Here is a 22,267-nt window from a genome sequence, read left to right on the forward strand (position 1 = left end):
CTTTATCCCCTTTTCCTTTTCTTCTTCCTTCCCAACCTCCCTATGTATTCCACAGTTGTTTAATTTTTGTTATGGAAATGATTAAAGTTTTATTTTGTTTTGTTTTGTTTCATTTATCTCCCAGGAGTTTTTTAGGGTGATAGTCACTCTGTAAATGAATGTAAAAACGCTTTTGTCAGATTAGCTTGCATATTAACTGGTAAACTGCTTGTTATTTTACTCTGATGTTACATTCACAACAGGATAACAGTTTTGATCCTGTTATGCAAAAATCTGCATTATAAATTAGAAGGCATATTTCACACTTTTTTATCTTGGGCAGATTCCTAATGCAGTCAATTGGTGTTAGGATGAAAAAAATGGAGATGAGGCAACTTCCATTAGCTCAGCTCGTGTCAGATTCAGCAGCACGAGCTCGGGCCATACGTGGTGACACCTTACTCATCTGATCTGAATTTGGGTGATGTCTAACAGCTCAGGAAATGTTGAGCTTCACAAACCCCATGCATAAAACCTGCAAGTGGAATGCCAAGCATCTTGGGCTGAAAGCATTTTTATAAGGTTTTTTTTTAAAAGAAAAAAAAATGTATTTAGCTAAAGAAACTTACAATTATTAGTTATGGTAAGATCCTATTCATTAGACCCTGAAAATCTCAGAACCGTCTTTCAGGTTAAAGGCAATTTTTCAATAAGTTAATGTCTTTCTCTCCTTTCAGTTATTTATAAAGTTTCTAAGCAAACCTGAAAATAGTCAGACATACTGTTTATAGAATTCAATTTTCATTATTTCTAACAATATTAGCAGTGAAAATCTCTTCTAATTTTGCAGTTTTGTGGACCATTATTATAAATAGTGTTAAGTTAATAAATCAGGTCCTGCTAAAGATATTTAAGATCACTGAATATCACAGCTGCCTTAATCAAGTTCAAGTTTTAGAAAATTTCTGAGTACCACCTTAAGAAGATATCCAATTTGCTTTCAGAAGAATATTTTATATCAACATGCCCAGAACAATCTGATAGGACACAACAGGAATCATCCATCAACATGACAAGTTCAAAAGGGATGCTCCTGTAAACTACACACACAGGGGAAGGGAGCTACCTCAAGTGAGACAACAGCAAGTTTTGGGAGGCTGCGATCAAAATATTCACCCTCTATGCTCCTTTTCTAAAAAAAAAAAAAAAAAAAAAAAGACAGAAAAAGGAGTTGCAAGTCTTGAATTATTTTTGTTATGTGTTTTATCACAATGAACAGTGGATTCCCATATTCACTTTCCATCTTTTTACCTCTCTGTCCCTGCCAAACTTCAGTCTGGTGCTCTGTACAGAACATTTCCAGCTCTGTGTTTGCACAGTGCCTCAAAGGCTCAGGTCCTGCTGTGGGACTCAAACTTTTGGCCTCTGTGTTGATTCACATATAAATTAAAAACCTGCATTTTGAATTCCTGTGGTCTGAAGCAATGCAAAGAGAACTCTCCTCTGTGTCCATGGGGATGGTTGTAAGAGCCATGGCAGTCTGTTTGTCATAGAAATTGTAATGGTTTGGGTTGGGAGGGACCTTGAAATTCATCCCATCCCAACCCTGCCATGTCCCACACCTTCCATTATCCCAGGGTGCTCCAAGCTCCATCAAACCTGGCCTTGGACACTTCCCGGGATCCAGGAACAGCCACAGCTGCTCTGGGCACCTGTGCCAGGGCCTGCCCACCCTCACAGCAAGAATTCCTTCCATCTGTCCAACCCAAACCCACTCTCTGTCAGCCCAAGTCCATTTCACATTGTCCCATCACTCCATGCCCACATTTTCTAGAAAAAAAATCTGTGAGTGAATGGGAATTGTTTGGGAGGGGGGGACTTGGAGGAGGGAACAGCAATCTGCAAGACTGTGGGGTAGGGGTGTGAATAAGAGTCAGTAAAAAAAAAACCAAAAAAGCAGATTTTAGTCTCTTATACCAATGCATTTGCATGCACAGACCAAGTTGTTCCTATAGGAAAAGGCCCAGAAATTCCCAATCCTGGTTCCTGGTGCTGGAGGAGCCACTGCTGCCCTGATCAGCCCCAGCTCCTCAACAGGGGCAGGTTCACCTGAGATACCAACAATAAACATCCTTGATACAGCTGCTTCCCTTCCCTACCCTCATCCAGCTTGGAAATAATCTGGAAAGACCCCAAATTACTGTGCTGGGATTTAAATCAGGGCTTTTACACCCACAGTGTCCCAGCTACACACACATACAAATTAGACAACAATAAAAAGGGGGAAATTAAACAATAAGAATAGGGAAAAAATGCCAAAATTCTAAACATTCCAAGCAGCATAGCATGAACTCATTCACAAATATGCACTGTCTGTCCTGAGACAGAGTCAAAACACACAACACTCTCTTTTCTCGTGACCTTGTAAAAGTCTTGCCATAGCCATGACAAGCACCAGCCAATTTCTTTCTTCTTTTGTTTTTTTTGTAGAAAAGGAATTTACGGATTACAAAAATGGTTTGCTCGAGTCACCACCATCCCTTTGAACTCTGAGGCCATTTGAATTTGATCCTGACGAGGCTGACCATAAACTATTCAGTTTGGATAATGGAGGAAATGGAACAGTTTGGCTTGAGTAACCTTATAATAAACTGTAGCTCAGTAGTTATAAATTAAAACTAAAATAGCTAAAAGAAAAATAATTATCATATGTATGTATGCTTTACATGTATGTACACACACATAAATACACACTCATCTTGATGCCACCAGAAGTGAAAGAGAGAAGAACACTGGCAATGTTAAGATTATTTTTTAACTTAATAACTTTACCTACTTGTTCATTATATTTTTATTGTATTAATAAAATATTGCTCATTTAGATGAGCTTGATAAATAAAACTCCTTAAATTTTCCATCCATAATTCACTATAATCTATGTACAAAGGTCAGTGCAGGAGTCACAACTAATAAAGCCCCAAAATATATTTTATTTGGATTTTCAAGTCTTGCAATGTATTTTTCATAAAATCATTGAAAATTGCATCTTTCATCCCAAAAAAGACAACGTGGAGTCAGGTCCATTGAAGCACCCAAAAATCTGAGTTTTGGGATGATTTAGATGCCTAAATCTGAACTTTGGTCCTTGGATGCAGAGGTGGCTTTTCAACAGAGCTTTAGCAATGTGAATTCAGAGGAAGAGAATTTGAAAATTTTGGTTTGCCCTGGTTTAGGGGCTCAGGGCTGTGCCTGAGGGATGTGCAGAACTGGGGTAGGACTCTTTCAGTCAGTATTTCTCACCTTTTCTCCCTTCAGACCAATCATTTTTCAGCAGAATGATGATTTCAGGCTCTTGGAGGCTGTGATTTTTAATGTGTACATACAGCACCAGGAGCTGGGCAGAGATGGTGGCCATATCCCTAAATTCAGTGATATTTCAGCCAGCCATAGCTGACAGGACAAATTTCAGCTTTTCAGACCAGTTAGAGTTGTCCCACCCTGTTGGGAAGGATGAAAGCTTGACAAGAAAGTCTCACAGATATGTGTGCTTAGCTGAAAGATTTTTAAATGAAGGAATAGAGATGGAAACAAGTTCTGATATAGAAGAAAAGAATTGCTGAGCCAGTCTCACTGGATAACCAAGGAGGCAAAGGGTGTGTTGGTTAGAAGGGGTTTTTATGCCTTGGAGCAAAGGATAAACCCACCCCAAACAAGAAGATGTTTTTACCGAGCACAAAGATAGCACAGGCAAACAAGTCAGCAAATGTAGCAAGTAGAAAAAAGGTCTCAGAATTTCCCACTGCAAGAAAACTGAAAAACAACTTCTAGCTTAAACTGCAATGTACTGACTTTGAGTGACTGGAGAACAGTAACATGACTATGGTAATTACAGCAGTTATGATGGGCTATAGGTAAAAAGTAAGGTATAGATTGGTTCTACCGTATTAAGATGCTCAGCAAGGAAAAGTGCATAATGCATTGTAACCAGAAGAAAAGTGTATAATGCATTGTAACCAAAATAAAAGTCTATAATGCATTGTAACCAAAACCAAAGGGTCTCCAGGCCTGCCTGCAGCTGGAGCTGACAGCTGTAGGTGCAGGCTCTGTCACCCATGACCCTGCACTGTTGTAACACCTTGGATGGAATAAACTGCATTTTGGAGAGCACCTGGAGTCCCAAATCTCTCATTTAGGCTCTTACAGCACCCTGATTAAAGGAGTCCTGAGGAGAGGAGCTGGGAGAGACCAGGTGGAGCCAAGCAAGCAGAGTCCAACCCTTCTGACCCTGCAGGGCTAACGATGAAAAATGCCCTGTGGCATCACTTGCCAAAGAGAGAGACTTCAAGCCTTTCCAGTTCTCCAACTTGCTGCGCATCAGAGGAAATGAAAAGCAAATAAAAAGCAACCACCCAAACTGTGTGTGTGTGTCCCAAAGCAGAGAGCCAGGGCCCACCAAAAGCAGTGATCCATCAAAGGAGGTGACTGCTGGCCAGAGGCACGGCCAGAGGCTCCCAGGGAGCTCTCAGCCCTCTGCTGCTTCCCAGATTTCCCAGTAACCACAGAGTTCCTGGAGCCTGGCTACTGCACACACAAATACCCACAACACCTTGTAAAACATCTTGTTTTAGTCCCTGCATGTAGGTGATGATGAGAAAAGAGGAACTGAGTCACCAAAGCCTAGAGAGAAGAGCTGGAACAACTGAAAACTTGTGTGATTTGGTTTTCTTTGTTTCCTGTAAGAAATAATTCTGGTTTTTCTTTGCTGTCATTCATGCCCTGCATGCATGTGACCACTGGTTTTGTGAATGAAGAAAAATATCTGAATTCAAAAGATTGCACAAAATTAACAGATGATCAATGTCTGAAAATTTGTGCAGGGTGTGCATTATTCATTAATTGCCTTTTCATTTGATTATTCACCAAGAACTATTAATTATTTCCCTCTTTAAAAAAAGCTTCAATGATCTAATCAAGATGAGAGGGGGGTAAATATCATATGTCTTAGGAGAGCAATAGTGTACACTATGAACCAAAGATGAATTGGAAACAGCCAAAATGGAAAACAATTGAACACCTACAGCTACTGTTTGTGAAGGGTCTAAAAATATCTGGGCAGTCACAGAAATCAGGAATGGTTCCCAAATATAAAAAGTGTTTACCAGAAAATGGTGCATAATGAGCAATCTAACCAGCTATTCAGCAGTGATCCAAGGAATTCTCTGATTCAGAAAACGGCAATTTCAGCAAAGAGGTGTTTGAAAACTGAGCAAGGCTATTTTGACAAGGAATATCATCAGAAAGAAGCGGAATTTAGTATAAACTTATCTAAGAGTTTTAGAAATCTCAGCTGTCCTGGGTGTCTGAGAATGAGGGGAGAGATTTGATTCTGATAGAAGGAAAAGGTGGTTGTGGAGGCATCCAGAAGCTGATTCTAACCCCCATTTTAATTAAAGAGGAGCAAGTTCTTGACACTGCACTTGTGCTAGGCTTCCCTGGCACCACCAGCTGCTCCTTTCTCCCATTTCCATCAATTCCATCAGGGCAAGGATTCTCCCAGAGCCAACAGGAGCCCAAGGGGAAGGGCAGGAGGCAGGGACAGGGCTCTTTTCATTCCAGACTGAAGCTTTTTATAAACTTCAAATAGTGCAGCTTTTCCTCCAGCTCCTCAGGAACAACCTTATTCCAAGTGTCTGCACATAGTCATAATTCACATCATTCCATAAAACCTCATTTCCAGAGCTATAAACAGGGTTGGCTCTTTTTTATTATTTTTTTAAGTTAACAGAACTAATCCTAATGTGTCTAATGATACAAGATCTAATGAAAAACCATTATTGTTGCAACACAGCATTTGCATTTTCTTGCAGACAATACCTATCAGGTTTATAATAACATTTTATGCTGGGAAATAAAAAAAAAAGGCTTTCCTAAAGTAAAAAAAAAAACCAACTATAATCTTCTACAATTTTGTACAGAAGATTGTACCAAGGAAATTCTCCTTGGCAAACTAAGCTATGATTAAAGGTAGTCACTGGTACTTGTGATCATTTCCTAACCTTGAGATTGAATGGTCCTCCAAGCTGAGTTTTTTGGTAACGTAGTAGTTTATGGTTAGGACAAATCTTGATACAATCCAAAGTCTTCCTGAAACACACACGTGGCTCACTTTCCCCAGCAGATAATTGAATTCAGATACAAGTTTTCTGTCAGATCTCTGCAAAAATTAAATTCACCATGAAAATGTGCACAAAGGACTATGATTGTCACACACACACAAAATAGCAAAGAGGTTGCTCCTTAAAAAATATTTTCTCCCCAAACTGTAGTACATTGAATATTAAGAGATTGGCAAAGGACCATAATATTCTGGCATTTCCAGAATCAAGCTCCTATGCTCTTCCAACATTTATAACTTCTTCTAAATTGGCCAGAAATGCTTTTCATTTCACTGAAAACACTGCAACTCTTCCTTGCAAAATTATCATGATAAGATACCAGCGCAGGCACAGGAATCCTCTGTGTTCCTAACCACAGTGACAATGCTTCATGGAAAAATGAAATTATTCTACTTGCCTGCCCAAAACCATCCCAAACCAGCACTTCCTTAAGGCAGAAAGACCAATAGGATTTTTTTTATCACTGATAAAATCCATTTTTCTGCAGGACATGGCTGATGTTAGGATATGAGAGCTCTCCAACAGATTTCCTATGGAATTATGATCACTCTTTACTGAACAGCCAGGGATTGCACATGTTCAGTGTCAGGGTCATGGGTGTTTGAGGCTGTGTCTCTGCTCAGATGGATTCCCACAGGACAAAAGGAAAAATCTCCCATCTGAAAAGCTGATGGAAGACCTAAAGCGGCTGAGCTGACATGGTAAAGCACCCCAACAATGCTTACAGAAAAACATAATTAAAGATTGCTTTAAAATTTCTCTTTAGTGTCGCTTTATATCAAATTATTTAAACACAGATTTTGTCATTATTTGTACTCAAATTCCTCTTTTCCCTCCCCTATTTTCTCTTTCTATCAGCCACATCTCTCATCATGTGGAACTTCAGGAGTCAGGCCAGGTGAAATGAGGAGAGTGCACACTGCATCCCACTGATTCACATTCCATGTCCCAGAGCAGAGCTCTTGGTGCCCTCCCAGCAGAGGCTCTTCCCTGCAGAGGGGTAATTGCCATCATTCTCTCTCTGCTTACTCTCATATTAAAAGAAATAAATGTGTCAGAGCTACTTGGCTCGCCGTGCCAAGGACAAGAGAAAAATCTGAGGGGATATAAAGGTCTTATTAAACATTATGGCCATCTTTGCGTTTGCCTGCCCAGATGATGGAGGGAAACACCTTTTTTATTTTTTCTGCAGGGTAGGAGATGTGATAAGTTTTCTGTGGGGGCGAATTGAGTTTGAGTTTGCAGGGAAAAAAAAAAAATAGTGTCTTAATGTTCGGCCAAAAAAACCCAAACAACCCCCACAAAAAATACACCCCGAAAAAAGCCAAACACCCACTGCCCAAGTTAAAAAAAAAAACAAACCAAAAACGGAAAAACAAAAAAGCCAACAAAAAAAAACCACTCAAAAACAAAAAAAAAAAACAAAAAAAAAAAAACCCAAAAAAACAAAACAAAAAAAAAACCCAAAAAAACTAGAAAAAAAAATCTATCACATAGAAAGAAACTTTCTTGAAAAGCAGCTTTGCTCAGGAATGATGTCCAGCCTCAGAAGAAAGTTTGGTTCAAGATCCAAGCAGAGACACCAGAAGAGACCCTGAGCTCACACCTCAGTCATATGAATGTAATAAAAACCAGGGTGAGTGACTTTTTCCTAAGGCAGATAGTGATAGCTCAAGGAGGGGATAATTTTAAACTAAAATAGGAGAGATTTGGATTTGATGTTGGGAAGAAGTTCCTCACTCAGAGGGTTCCAAAGCCCTGGCAAAGGTTTTGTCCAGAGAAGATGTTGCTTGGAAGTGTTCAAGACCAGGCTGGATGGATGTTGTGGGGGATAGTGGAAGGTGTCCCTGCCCATGGCAGGTACACCAACAAAATTGGCTTTTTGGTCTCTTCCAACCCAAACTGCTTTAGGATCCCATGATTTCAGGAGATAAATTTATTTGGAGAACCACTCACCTGACCACTTGCTCTTTTCACTGCCAGCTCACAGGAGCTGAACTCCTCAAAATGTTACATTTTCTGCCCAGAAAAATTCATGTACAGTTACAGCATGTGCAGAAAGTGAAGGACAACACGAGCAGGACAGAGCAAAGCAAGGCAGCTGGTGGCACCCGAGGTCTCAGGCTGCGATGTGCTGGCAGCCTGGCTGCTGTTGAACCTCCCAGCCTCATCTTGCTTGGTCTGGATGCTGGGATGTTGGAGCTTTGCCTTTGCCAGCTGAGGAGCACCTCAGCCCTGTCTGCATCACAGCTTCTGGCTCATCCCCAGCTGTGAATGTTCCACACGCCACGGCTGGCAAATGCAAACTGTTTTACATCCACCCTGCTTCCAGTGCCTCGTGGTAAATGCAATTCCTGGTCCTTATGGAAGCAGTAACAACTGTCTGCACAGTGAAAACTGTCAGGAATCAAGAACTTGGTAACAAAAAAAAAAAAATCCTCACCTCTCCTGGAGCACTCTCAGACCAGATATGAGTTATCTATAAAGAACCAACACAAAAAAACTCTGTGGCAAAAGAAACTCCCCACAAGACATCTCTTCTGGAGCACACAGCACCTCTTCTGGAGCACTCTCAGACAAAATATGAGCTATCAATATAAAGAACCAACACAGAAACCTTTCTGGCAAAAGGAACTCCCCACACAGCACCTCTTTTGGAGCACACAACACCTCTTGTGGAGCACTCTCAGACCAAATATGAGCTACAAATAGAGAAGCAACACAAAAACCTCTGTGGCAAAAGAAACTCCCCACAAAACATCTCTTCTGGAGCACACAGCCCCTCTTCTGGAGCATTCTCAGACCAAATATGAGCTACCAATATAAAGAACCAACACAAAAACCTCTGTGACAAACAAAACTCCCCACACAGCACCTCTTTTGGAGCACTCTCAGACCAGATATGAGCTACCAATATAAAGCACCAACACAAAAACCTCTGTGGCAAAAGAAGCTCCCCACGCAGCACCTCTTTTTGTGGGCCAAAATCCCCATCAAGCCTGCCCAAAAGTGCCTCAAGCATCATCCCCTGATTTTTGGCCGCACAGAATTTCCTTCCGAAATCGCGAATCCAACCTCTCCAGAACAGCCCCTGTCAGCGCACGGCTCTGCATCCAATGCCTCCCCAACCTTTTAATTCCTGTAGAATAATGAACCTACAGAAGATTCCGAGTCTTCCCTCTGGTTTAACGACCCTACCCCTGCCTGTTGCTGGCGTGCCCCATCCCTGCAGCTAGCCAGAGAAATAATGATAATTTACGCCCAGCTCGCGCCGGCTTTCCCCGGCGTTTCTGCGAGCAATCCAGAGGCGACAGGAGCAAATTGATGGAGACAGGACTGGGAGAATCCCACCCTGTCAGAAGATGAATGAGCTGAGCTTGCATGATGTGAACCATGGCTGACAGAAGCGAGGGGGAATCAAAGAGTGAGCAACTTTTGACAACGCACGCTTCACAGCCCTGACCACTGAGGATCTACATGATTATCTCCAGACAAAATAACTGTGAGTAAAAGGCTTACATACACTTAAATTAAACACAGCAGGGTTTTAGTAATCTCTGTTTGCATTTTACTTTCTGTTAAGAAGGAAATTGCTTGGACTGGGAACATTTCATTTAATGGCGTTTTTAGTTACCTTTTGTACTTCTAATGCCATAGTCTAAATTCACCCCAAATTACCCAGGAAGGCAAAAAGAAACTTTTGTCCTTTATTTTTAATTGCTGCAGCTTCCTTACCAATTTTACTAAATTAAATGTGTTTTAAAACATCACCGTATTTGAAACCTAATTATCCCAATCTCTGAATGAAGAATAGCTAACAATACAAACCCCATTTATGTAATTTATTTTGCAAAAGGAAAATAAATGGAATGCAGTTGCAGTAATGATATACATGTTTGCAATTCCACCCTGCTTTTTTCTCTTCCCCACAACAACTTAGGGAAGCTGCATTTTTTTTTTTGATTTTTTTTTTTAAACAGATGCTTTAAAAGCATCTCTGCTGTGGCATTTGTTGTATCTGTACTGCTCTCAGAATGAGGGAAACTCTGCATAATGTCATGTTCTCTCTAAGTACCATGAAGGGCTTTTGTTTTGTGTGGTGGGTTGGCTTTTTGTTGGTTTTTTTTCTCCTGTTCTAGCTGGCCATGAATGAGGATTATGGCCTGTCGCCCACAATAAGTCATGAATGAAGATCATGGCTGGTAATTGTGATGTGTGGAACAAAAAGAGTGGGAGATGCAGGGCTGAGATGCTCTGGGTGTTCAATCATTATTCAAAACACCCCAGCCAAGTGGAGTTTAATCTTCTCAGACCACCTAGTCCTGAGATCTTAAATTTGGGTTTTGTTGGGTAAGCCACCATTTGCTCACTGCATTTATCAATTACTTGCTGACTTCCCAGCACTTCCAGCTGCATTAAACTCTGTCCCAGGGAAGAAAATTGCTCCCAACGGATGATCCCACTGGTTGAAAGCAGGAACACAACCAATCCTCACCCAAACAAACAAATAAAGCATGGAGAAAAAGAAGAGTTTTCATGACTAGAACAAGCAAAGAAGCCTACTGGCATTTTACACAGCAAAGCTCCTCATCAGTCAACAGAACTTCCCTTAAATTCTCTATTAGGCTTACAGAAAGAATCTCAGAATTTAATATAAAAAAATAAATAAAATAGGGCTATTTATTTTTTTTAAATCATTAAAAAACCAGCATAAATACCAAGAATTCAGTTCATATTTCACCTGCTTTGCTTAGGAAGATGTCTTCAAGCTCAGTAGCCTGCTTGCTGTGAGTAAACACTGGGATCTATGCGGTCAAACAATCCAAAATACTTGCTGAAGATTACTTTTACAAACAAGCCTGGGAAATTTGCTTTGCCGTTTTCTGCTGGGTCGTGTTATTTGCTCTCAGCGAGTGTTCAGATGGGCCCTGACTGGTTTATTCAGAAAAATATTTGCAAGACCTTTTAAGTTTGGCCTAAATGTTTATTTGTTCAAAAAATTCATCTGAGGAAAGGTTTCGTTATTCTTCATTCACTTGCCAGCATTGTTATTCCTCATTTTTTAAGCAGTCACGTGCCCAGGAAGAGAATGGAGACAATGCCCATGTGATTTTGGTGACAAATTGTGTATTATAAACAGTGACTGGTAAAAATGATCAGTGCTTCAATAAGGCCAGCACTTGTTTGCATAAACCATCCAGTAAATATTTAGAAATAACAAATACTTTCCTAGAAATCAGAATTGCTGTGTGAGCAGATCGCCAGCAAGAAGGAACACAAAACTTAGGTAATATTTTGTTTGCCATGGAAAAAGAAATTGTACCACTTGTGCCTGAATATTTCAAGCAGAAAAGTGAAACTCAGGCATTTCTTTATATCCCTTCCAACACAACTGGTTATTAGCAACTCTTCTAGTTAAGGACATTCCTGGGAATTTTTTAAAGATACTTCTTAAATCAGATCAAGCACACAGCTGTTGAGACTTGCCCAAAATTTAATTTTTGTTGTATTTTTGGTTTTTTTCCTTATCTTTTCCAAATGTGTTTCCATCTTTGTGCAGATGTGTTACTCTCTTAACCTTGGTTCCTGCTACTTGCTCACATTCCTACATTAATTTTATCCTAAAAAACCTTTAAACATCAATTTTTAAATTTCACTTTATCATTTCTAGGGGAAAGAAATAGCATTAAAATATTTAACATGTGTGGCTAGTGGATATAAAGAAAATAAGCACATAAATTGAAGTCTTCCATCGTTCTTGGTGTCCCTTTATATTCTCAAAAAGGGCAGAAATATCAACATCTACTTCAAGGAACACAATAATGGTGACCAAAGTGCAACTTTAAAATGAGTTTGCCTGTTAGCTGGGAAGCATTTATTTATGCAGTGCTGAGAAGAGCTGAAAATATCCTTTCATGAAAGCACATTATTAGGAGCTGTGGCTCACCAGCACACAGGTATCACCCAATTTCTTTACTACCTGGTTAATTAACCTGCTTAAAGTGTGAAAGTTGGCACCTTGTCACTAGAAGCCATGGGAATAACTAATGAGAAGCCATGAAATAATTTATTTCTCAATTAAAAACCCCGAAAGAAGAGGTTTTGCCTCATTATTCCTCTTTCCTGTTATCACCTATGCAAAGCCAAGAAGATTTTGTAAAACTTAAATGTCTTAAAAAAAAAAAATAAAATACTCTGTGTAACATCTTAGGAAACACTTCACAGATCTTTAATAAAATGTGGTGTTATCCAACACCAAAAAGCAAGCCAAGGACTTTTCAGGGAAAACACATTCAGTAGACAGCAGGAATGTGAATATGAATCCTTTAATTTAATAGGATTTATTTGCTATTCTTTTTTTTTAAGCATATCTAGAGGTCAAAGAGACAAAAAAGACACACTTGAGTTATCAATTAAGAATAAATTTCAGAATAAATAGGGATCTTGTTTTCTATTAACAAACTGCCTGCAAATAAGTAATATTTTTAATGAGTGTAGTGATTTAGGATTAACAATTTATGGAAAAATGAACCTCAGTTTCAGAAAAAGGCTGTTATGAGAATGGGCTATTAATATTTCCCACTTTGGGACAACTTTCTCCTTAATTTACAGAAAAAGGAGCAGGTTCAGGAAAGATTTAAACACCTAAATATCACTTGAGGGGTTTGAGTCTGAAGTTTGGGTTCTCAGAGTGACTTCTCAAAAAAAACCAAGTACTAAATATATATACATATGTGTGTGTGTGTGTGTTTATATGTGTGTGTGTATATGTATTTGTATATGTATATAAATATTTTATATATTCTATAATATTTATAATATATTATCTATAATATAATAACATATTATAATATATAATACAATATATTATAATAATTACAATATGTTATATAATATATTAGAATAATATATAGTAATAATGCATAGTATATTATCTATAATATAGTAAAATATAATATAATATATAATATATAAAATATTAATATATAATATAGAATTCATATACCATGTAATCTTTACATATAAGTTTTATATTTATATATATTAAATATTATATATATTTATATATTATATATTTATATAATAATATATGTATACTCTTTCATATATTATATAATATTTTAATATAATACCTACAATATAATAATATATTATAATATATAATACCTATAATATATAATATATAATTAATATAAGATGTAATATTTATATATATATTTTTATATTTATATATGCTATATACATTTATATATTATATATAAATATATAAATATAAATACATAAATATAAATATATATAAATATATAAATATATAAAAAAAAAGTATGGGAATAAATGCATATATTTATAGGAAATGAGATGCTTGGGGCATTATGGATTCTAAGCAGCAAGTCACACACCTGGGGGATTGGGATCTGAAATTCTCTGTAGATATCCAAGGCACTGACAGCAGGATGGGTGAGGGGGCTCCCCTGAACAGCAGATGGACATTAATGAGATCAGTTGGGAGAGCAGCCCTCAAGATTAAACTTGTGACATCGGGAGGAAATGAGAGAAAAAAGTACAAAATCTGAGCTGATTTTAATAAGAGATCTGGAAGGAGTGAGTGTCCTGAAGAGGAGGAAAAGCTGGTGATTATGGGCATCAGAGGGGAAAATTTAAAGCCTTAATTTGAAAGTATTTGATATAGATTTAGGAAAAAAAAGTTGTCCCAGCCTGAGATACATTGAGAAATAACAGAAAATGGTCTTGGGAATTGTCTGGTTTTGTGGGAAAGAAAAAAATGAAAGAAAATATGATGCTTCCATAATGGATTTACATATTTTGTGGGAATAAATAAGCTTAATTTTTTGAGAAGAAACTTAGGAATGGGCTGAGACAAGATCCCTCCTTTCCTGCTTTGCTCCCTCCATCCCTGGAGAGTCAGATGCTGACATGAGCAGCTCCCAACCCTGGCACCCCACTGGAAACATCCCTGGCTCCAGCCCTGCCACCTCAGAGTGAAAACTGAAAGCAAAGAGCAGGGGCAAAACTGTTCCTGATATTTGTTCCATAAAAAAAAAAAAAAAAAACAAAAAAAAAAAAAAACAAAAAAAAAACCAACCAAAAAACTCTCCTTTGATTGGAAAGCAAGGAAAAAAATTTAAAAAAAAAGGAGAAGAGGAAATGAGGTAACTGAAAATTTGCTGACCTATTCATATCTTTGTCACTGCTTTGGTTGCTGTGTAACCAGTGGTGGCAGGTGACACATGGCTTCCCCAGAAAACTGAAAAATAAAATTCCTGTTTGTTTCAATTGCTGTCACGATTTATGGCAGGGGTAGCACAGATCCCCCCTGTCCCGCAGGGCTTTGGTTTAAATTTAAAGTCCAGTTGGACACTGGGCTGCTTAAACATCTTCATGGAGTCTTAATTTGGGTAGGGAATAAAGGAGATGTTACTTAAAAACTATGGCAGAAACAGTTAAAAATGCTTTGTCTGGGTTTTTTGTTCCTCTTCCTAACAGAACTACTCTATGGCAATAGGTTTGTTTTTCCTTGAAAGCCTCTTATTTCACTGAAAACCAACACATATGAAAAGTAAAATATTTCCCCTTTTCTTAGCTTTCCAATGGGGAGAAAACTTCCCCAAAGAGCAGAGACGTGCCCAACGAGCACAGGCAGCACCTTCCTTGACCTGCCTGCACACAGAGACTCCCAGCCACCTAAAATTAAATATTTTCACTGCTTTTCTCAGTGAAAAGAGGACCTGTCTTCTCCCCAGAAAGCAGAAACTGACTGCAAGGTTTTGGCTTTGCAAGGCAAGGAAAGAAATACAGACAGTGTGTTGGAAAAAATCATCCAGCTCCAACTCCACTTCTATGGGAAGAAGTTTTTCTTTACTCATTCCTGCTGCATTAATGATCCAAATAGAGAATGAGACAAAAAAAGGTAGAGAAAAAGACCAATATATACCAGCACTTCACCTCTGCTTGTCCACACTAATGCACACACACACACATCCATAATGGATGAACTTTGAAGTTTTTGCTCCTGAAAACCAGCTTTAGATGATCTTATTTATTTATTAGTGCCACTGTTCAATTTATATTTTGGCTTGCTATTTATTATGCAAAATAACACGCTCATATTTTATTCAGCAGAGCATTTGATTAGTGTAAAGCTTTATTTGCTGGCCCCCATAACAGCATTTTGTCTGGTCTGCAGGCAATGTAAGATATCCCAGATCATTCATAATTCTGACTGACTCCAAAAGAGAAAACTCTTAAAAGGCTGAAACTGGCTCAGCACATAAATGGCAGCAGGGCCTTTGCTTATACCAAGTTACAAGATCATTTTTTCTTTGGTGGAACCACTTTTATTTACTTTTTACAGTAAATAATTTATTTTTATTTACTTTTTACAGTAAATAAAAATATTGACTTTTTACTATAAATATTTTTTTTTTCACAGGAGATTGTCAATTGCTGAAGGTATCTCAGGATCCTGTGAAAAAAATACTCTTTTCTTTAGTGTACAGTCTCTGAAGTCTCCTGGCCAGCATCTCCATACTCAGAGTCTGTTTCTGGTTTTTAGGGTTATCTGCTATCTTTTTATAAGATCTTTTTAATCTAAATCTGTGGCATTTTATTAGCTTTCAGGTATTTCATAGATGTTCTTTTTTATTAAGATGAATATAAAATATTTTAAGATTTGTCTACACTCAAGATAGACAAAAAATACTGTAAATAAATTTTTTTGGTATGCTTTAACACAAGTAACCAAGGAAGAACAGCTGAGTTCAAAAGCTGCCTTTAGTCATCTGTATAAACATAATTCAAACACTTTCCATTTTAAATATATTTCAAATAATAAATTCTACACTACAGGGTACAGAAGAGTTGATAACCAATAAAATGGGAAATCAACCTAGGAAGGCCAGTCTAGGAAGCCACAAGTGCATAAACTCAATGTATTTACTTTAAATAACAAATTATTAGTCTGATTCACAAGGGTGTTCTTGAGTCCAGCGCATGTAGGGAGGAAAAATAGTTTGAATAGTTTAAGGAGGAAAGTCCAGGATGATTTCCCCTGATAAAAGACCCTGAATGAGGAAAAATTCTCTTCCACACTTAAACCAAGATCCTCTTTAGGGCAATAATGTGTGTAGCCCCCAGTGGAGTGGAAGAGCTCCCAGAAAGAGGGTAAATTTGCGTTTTTCCTCAAAACAGATTTTTTCTGGCAAGAAACACGGCATAGAAGGACCCCACAGGCAACCTGAGAGAAATACACCTCAATGTAAAAATACTTTTTAAAGGAAAGGAAGAAAAGATGAAAAAAAAAAAAAAAAACCAAAAAACAAAAACCCACCTACCAACCACCAAATATGAATAAAAAAATCATATTCTCAGGGCAAGGGAAAGCTGTCTCAGCAGCATCACTTTTAAAATGGATAAAAGCCCTCCTCAGAGCTGAAGATAAATCAGTGGCACCAGCTTTAACAAAGAGAGAAACCTTACTTAGGGCTAAGAGACAGCAGGAGTGGTAGGAGTACCAGCTGGAACCGAGATGCACATCAAAGAAATTAAAGCCCTTTGGCTGAAGAAATTACATGGATACCATAAACTAATAACTTTAAATATTAAAAAACCCTTTTCAGGCTACAGCAAAGACGCACGTTCCAAGCAGCCAGCCCAAGGTTAGCAAGCACTGAGTGAGCACAGCCCCTCAGAACCACAGACCTTCACCTTGATGCCTCCCAGGTAACAAAGTGAATTCTTTAATCCCTACTGGTTAAAGACACAGCTTGCTATGTCGGTTTATTCTTTTTTTTTTTTCCTCCCCACTCTCCCCATGCTTTTTACTCTCTGTTAAAATACGTTTGTTAATCATAGAGCAAAGTTGCACAAAATGTTCTGTCTCAGAACAAGGAGTTGCACACAGCCTGTGCTGAAGCAACAGCTTGCTTTTCAGCATGATTCTGCCTTTCCCCTTGCCCTAGACGTCAGGATTTACAGAGTTAAATTTAAGGTCTAATTTTCTTTACCGGCAGAATGTATCTCATTTGCTATCAGTGCATGCAGAAGACTTTTTGTCAACATGGTAATTCAAGGAGGAAGTCAGGCTCTCTTTGTTACCAGATTTACAATGGTTTCTTGAAAAGACAGCTTGTGTATACCTCCTGCCTCACTAGAATACTTGCTTGCTTGGTTCCTAACAATGGCTCATTAAATTCAGTCAAACTAGTATGAAACTTACCTTCAAGCAGTTTCACTTGCTGAACCCCATTCTCAAAGGATTTTCTAATCTGCAATTTCTATTTTAGACTTTGAGCAGGAAATTGGAGAGAAAAGAGCACGGAGCACTTTCTGCAGAAATACCCAAATAAAACAATACTTGATGGTACAGTTTCAGAGGCAGAATAGATTTGTGTCACTCCTGTTTTGAAGGCAATCACACTCACAACATTAATTCCTAAAGCAGGAGCATTCCCTGATCACTTTGTCTGTAATTAATTTCATATTGGAAGGGAAATTAAGGCTTTTAGCAAACTTTGTTTTTTTCCCCCTTCTGAAATCTGTTACTTGGCCAATCTGCACAAGAAGGTCCAAACCATACAGAGCTCATTACTGGCTAAAGTTTTCACTTTACACTTTACAATTTACACTTCTCACCACAAACCCCCAAAAATCTGAGATTTAGCTGGACAAGCAGCAGCACAAGGACAGAATTTTCCCCTTCCTGGTACTAGTGAGAATAATTCAGATTGGTGAAGCTTCACAGGAATCTCTTTATACTCCATTTTCTCACTCCTTTTGTTATGGAGTATCTTTTTTCTTCAGCATTGAGGTTGTGGCCAAACCTCATGTATTTCATATGAACAGTCAAAGAAGGGAAAGGTCACAAACAAAATCCCCCAAAAAAGGTGAGACAATCATAGAATATACTGAGTTGGAGGGGATCCACATGGAGCATTGAGACCAACTCTTGGCCCTGCACAGGACACCCCAAGAATTCCACCCTGTGCTTGACAGAATTGATGTAACTCTTCTTGAATTCTGACAGATTTGGTGAAGATGTTGGAGTTTGGTGTCTAAAATAATTATACATGGGAAATGACACAAGTGTGAACATAATGTGTTGGGTTTTGAGTGGGGATATTCATGATTCCATAACCTTTTATTGCCTGGCACAGTGATGAAGAATCTGTAGGTGATCAGATATTCCAACTAAGGCATCAAGGATGTTGCCTTTCCTTGGAATATTCCCAGTTCTGGATTTCATATGCAAAGCTGAGCATGGAAATGTCCCTGCACAGCTAAACTCTTCCACATAACCCCACTTTTTCTAAGATCTTTTCAATCAAAATCTATATCCTTTTATTAGTTTCCAGGTATTTGATAGACATTCTTTTTTATTAAGATGAATATCAAACATTTTAAGATTTGTCTACATTAAAGGACCAAAAAAAATTAAATAAATGGTTTTGGTGTGCTCCAGCCCAAGTAATCAAGTAAATAGATGAGGTTTGGCCACAACCTCAGTGTTGAAGAAGGTTCTCCATAATATAAGGAGTGAGAAAATGGTGTATCAAGAAATTCCTGTAAAGCTTTACCAATACAAATTATTCCCACTTGTAGCAGGAATGGGGAAAATTCAAAAAAATTCAAAAAATCAAAATCTCCTTGTGCTGCTGCTCGTCCAGCTAAATCTCAGCCTGGTGGCCTGTCCTTGTCCTGCCACCAAGAAGGGTCTGCCTTGGGTTCCCAGTGCTGGGAGCAGCACATGGCTGCTCTAATACGGGGTTTTTATCCCATGGGCAGCTCAGACCACACGTGCAGCACTGCAAAAGTGCCATCTGGAAGTAATTCCCTGTTATTACTTCTTATCAGGACTGCTGAGGGGTTTTTTATTTATCAAGTATAAATGAATCACAGGGCAAACTGATGTCTGCTCATTAAACTATGAAAACTTATTAGGCTATCCTTTTACTGCTCAAAATAGAAGTCTAATAGAGGTAGGCTCGATCATGCTAACCTACAGCATGAATGTGACATGCAAAGGAAGAAATGGAGTGAAATCTGTCTCAGTTATGCCAGGAAATTACATATTCTTCTTAAAGTAAAATAAACACTTGACAAAGCTGTTAATCATCCCTAGTGGAAAGGATTTACAGATTCAATATTAAGATGATGAGCTTCCCACTGGTCTTAGGAGCACTATAGTCAAATGAATCAATTTTCCTCTGAAATCATTTAGATAAAAATTACATTCACATTGAAGAATATAAATGGTTTGAATGCTAAGATGTCACTTTAAAAATGTGTCGTCCCTCCAGTGATCTCCTATTAGTCCTCAGTTAATATTTAGTATATTCTGAATGACAAATTCAAAGCTGGTATCTTGTATATAAATTGTATATCTGTAAAGTACCATATAAGCTCACACACTTTTTTCCCCTCACAGAAACAGTGTTGCATAAACATACAAAGTCTGCAGAGCCTGAATTAAAAAAATATACGTTCAAGATTGATTTTTAAATATCACTCGTACCCAGACATTTCACATCAAACCACACTGAAGATCCGCTTCAGAAAAATAAATTTGCACATTAAATAGCAGAAGAATAAAGGATACATATTTATCTTGATTAAGATGATTTCATAAAAGCACTCAACAATTAAGGGGTTTGGGGTTTTTTTCAGTAATGTGAAACAATGCTTTGTTGAGAACATATTTGAAAATTTACCTACAGTTAAAGAGTATCTGGGGACTCCACTCCAAAAAAAGAAAAGCAAACAATTTTTAGAAGTTACCCATACAAAGAGAGAGGGAGAGAGAGGGGAAAAGAAAGAACGAGGCAGGGAGATTATAGAATTTAATGATTAAGAATGTGTGCAGTGCAGTATAAGTACATTTGTTTCCTTGGAAACAAACTAGTACTGTTGCACTGAAGAAATTTGTAAGCATTAAAAAATTCTGTAATCAGGCCCCAGGAGAACATATTAAATTTTTTAAAAGGGATAAATATTTGACATTCCTGCCCGTTTCCTGACTGTACTTGTTGATGAGGCCTGCTGTCAATGGGTGGTGTTCCTGATGTTGGGGAAATGGATCCGATCCGTCAACCTGCACAGCCAAATCCACTCTTTTAGCTGCTTAATCCATCCAGCAGGATCAACAGCTCTGGAATCCACAGGCAGATCTGGATCTTTTAAATAGGGGGTAGATGGTAATTGCAGTTAAATGCAAATAAAGGTAGACTACCAAACCTGCAATAAATGCTCGAGGGGGGAATTATTAAGAAGAGGGTTTAAAATACTGCCTAAGTCACCCTTGCTTGCAGAAAGCAGCAGGATGGCTCTCAGGGAAAAGACAGGACAATAATGATCTCGTTTATGCCAGATAACAAGGTGTACCTATTGGACTTTTGGACTTTGATTGATTCAAATAAAACAACAGGCTCAAAACTCTTGAACCTTCCCTTGTTTGACAACCAAACTCAACACAGTTTGCACAGGAAGGCTGATTTTACTTCAGTTTTGCTAACAAGAAACAGAATCAGAGGAGCAAAGAAATCAAAAGAAATCCAATTTACAAGGTGGAGAAAAGAATACCCAGAACACCACAAGAAACAGCACCTAAAGAGGTTCCAAAAGAGCTGGAGAGGCGCTTTGGGCAAGGCCATGGAGTGACAGGACAAGGAGGAATGTCTTCACACGGATGGAGGGCAGGGATGGATGGGATATTGGGAAGGAATTGTTCCCTGGCAGGCTGGGCAGGCCTGGCACAGGTTCCCAGAACAGCTGGGGCTGCCCCTGCGTCCTTGGAGTGTCCAAGGCCAGGTTGGACAGGGCTTGGAGCAACCTGGGACAGAAGAAGCTGTCCCTGCCCATGGCAGGGTTGGGATTGGATGGACTTTAAGGTCTCTTCCATCCCAAACCATTCCAAGATTCCATGTTTTTATGAGCTATTACTTTGGTGCAACATCCATTTGCAAATGGAAATGACATTAAGTCACAAGAACAAATCTGTTCTTTTTGGATGATTTTAAATATCTATTTTTCAGCTCACTTGCTGTATCGTGACCTCACCCAGGCTGTAGCTCTGTGGCAGTAATGTCACACATCCTTGAATTCCATAGAGATTTATCTGTTACAGGTTTCAAAACAAATATTCTGTCTCATAATGCACACAGGGAAAGGTGAGACTGTTTGGTCATTATAAAGTAAACTTACTTCTTATCAAAAAAAAAAAAAAAGGAATACATGCAAATCAGGACTAAAATTATTAATGCAATGAGCTCATTTCAGTTTATCCTTGTTACACATGAGATGTAAGATGTGGTAGATGAGGTTCTAGCCTTATGAGAAAATAATAATTGCCAAAATGATCCCCCAGTTTTCCTAAACGAAAAATCAAGATGTGGAAAGTTGCAAGAAAAAAAAAAAAAAAGGAGGCAAAAAATAATTCTAGGTACAGGTTTTTCAAGTAAATATAACCCTTGAAATTAGTTTCCAGGAGCAATCTTAAATGTGAAAGTGGAAGCTCACACTTGTATAAAGAATTAGAGGAATATAAAAAGAAAGGTCCCTTTATCCTTCACTTCATCAAAAAAAAATCTGAGCTACTTCTTTAACCTCATCACTTAAAGTCAAGGGATTAAGACTCCATCTTTTACAAAATTAGAAAAGAGATTCTTTCTGCCTGCCTGGATACTGAACCCAGGGCAGCGAATTTGGTGACGTTTGAAATTGGTCTGAAGAAAAAGACACAGAGTTCCAAAGAAAGAAATGTCTTCCATTGAAGGAAATGCAGAATTCCAAAGGGGAAGACCTGGATGCTGTGGGGAGGCTTTGCCAGTGCTGGAATTTGCAAACTTCCACACTGCAGGCTATGGGATCCTCTTTGATTCTAGTGATATTTTCATTATTTCACTATATTGCATTGATTTCTTTTGACTCACTGGTTCTCTGCTGCTCTCCAATATTTCAGAGTGTTTCTAAAGAGCCCAAGCAGAAACCAAAGTGCTCTGATACTTCAATATTTTATTTTATAACTATATAATATTCAATACTAAAATACTTCTACCAATACAATTTAAAGTTGTTAAACCTGTCTCTTATCAAAATCA

This window comes from Melozone crissalis, unplaced genomic scaffold (genome assembly GCF_028551555.1).
Source record: "Melozone crissalis strain CALT ecotype California unplaced genomic scaffold, PUWL_Pcris_2 ptg000023l_1, whole genome shotgun sequence".
Lineage (NCBI taxonomy): Eukaryota > Metazoa > Chordata > Aves > Passeriformes > Passerellidae > Melozone > Melozone crissalis.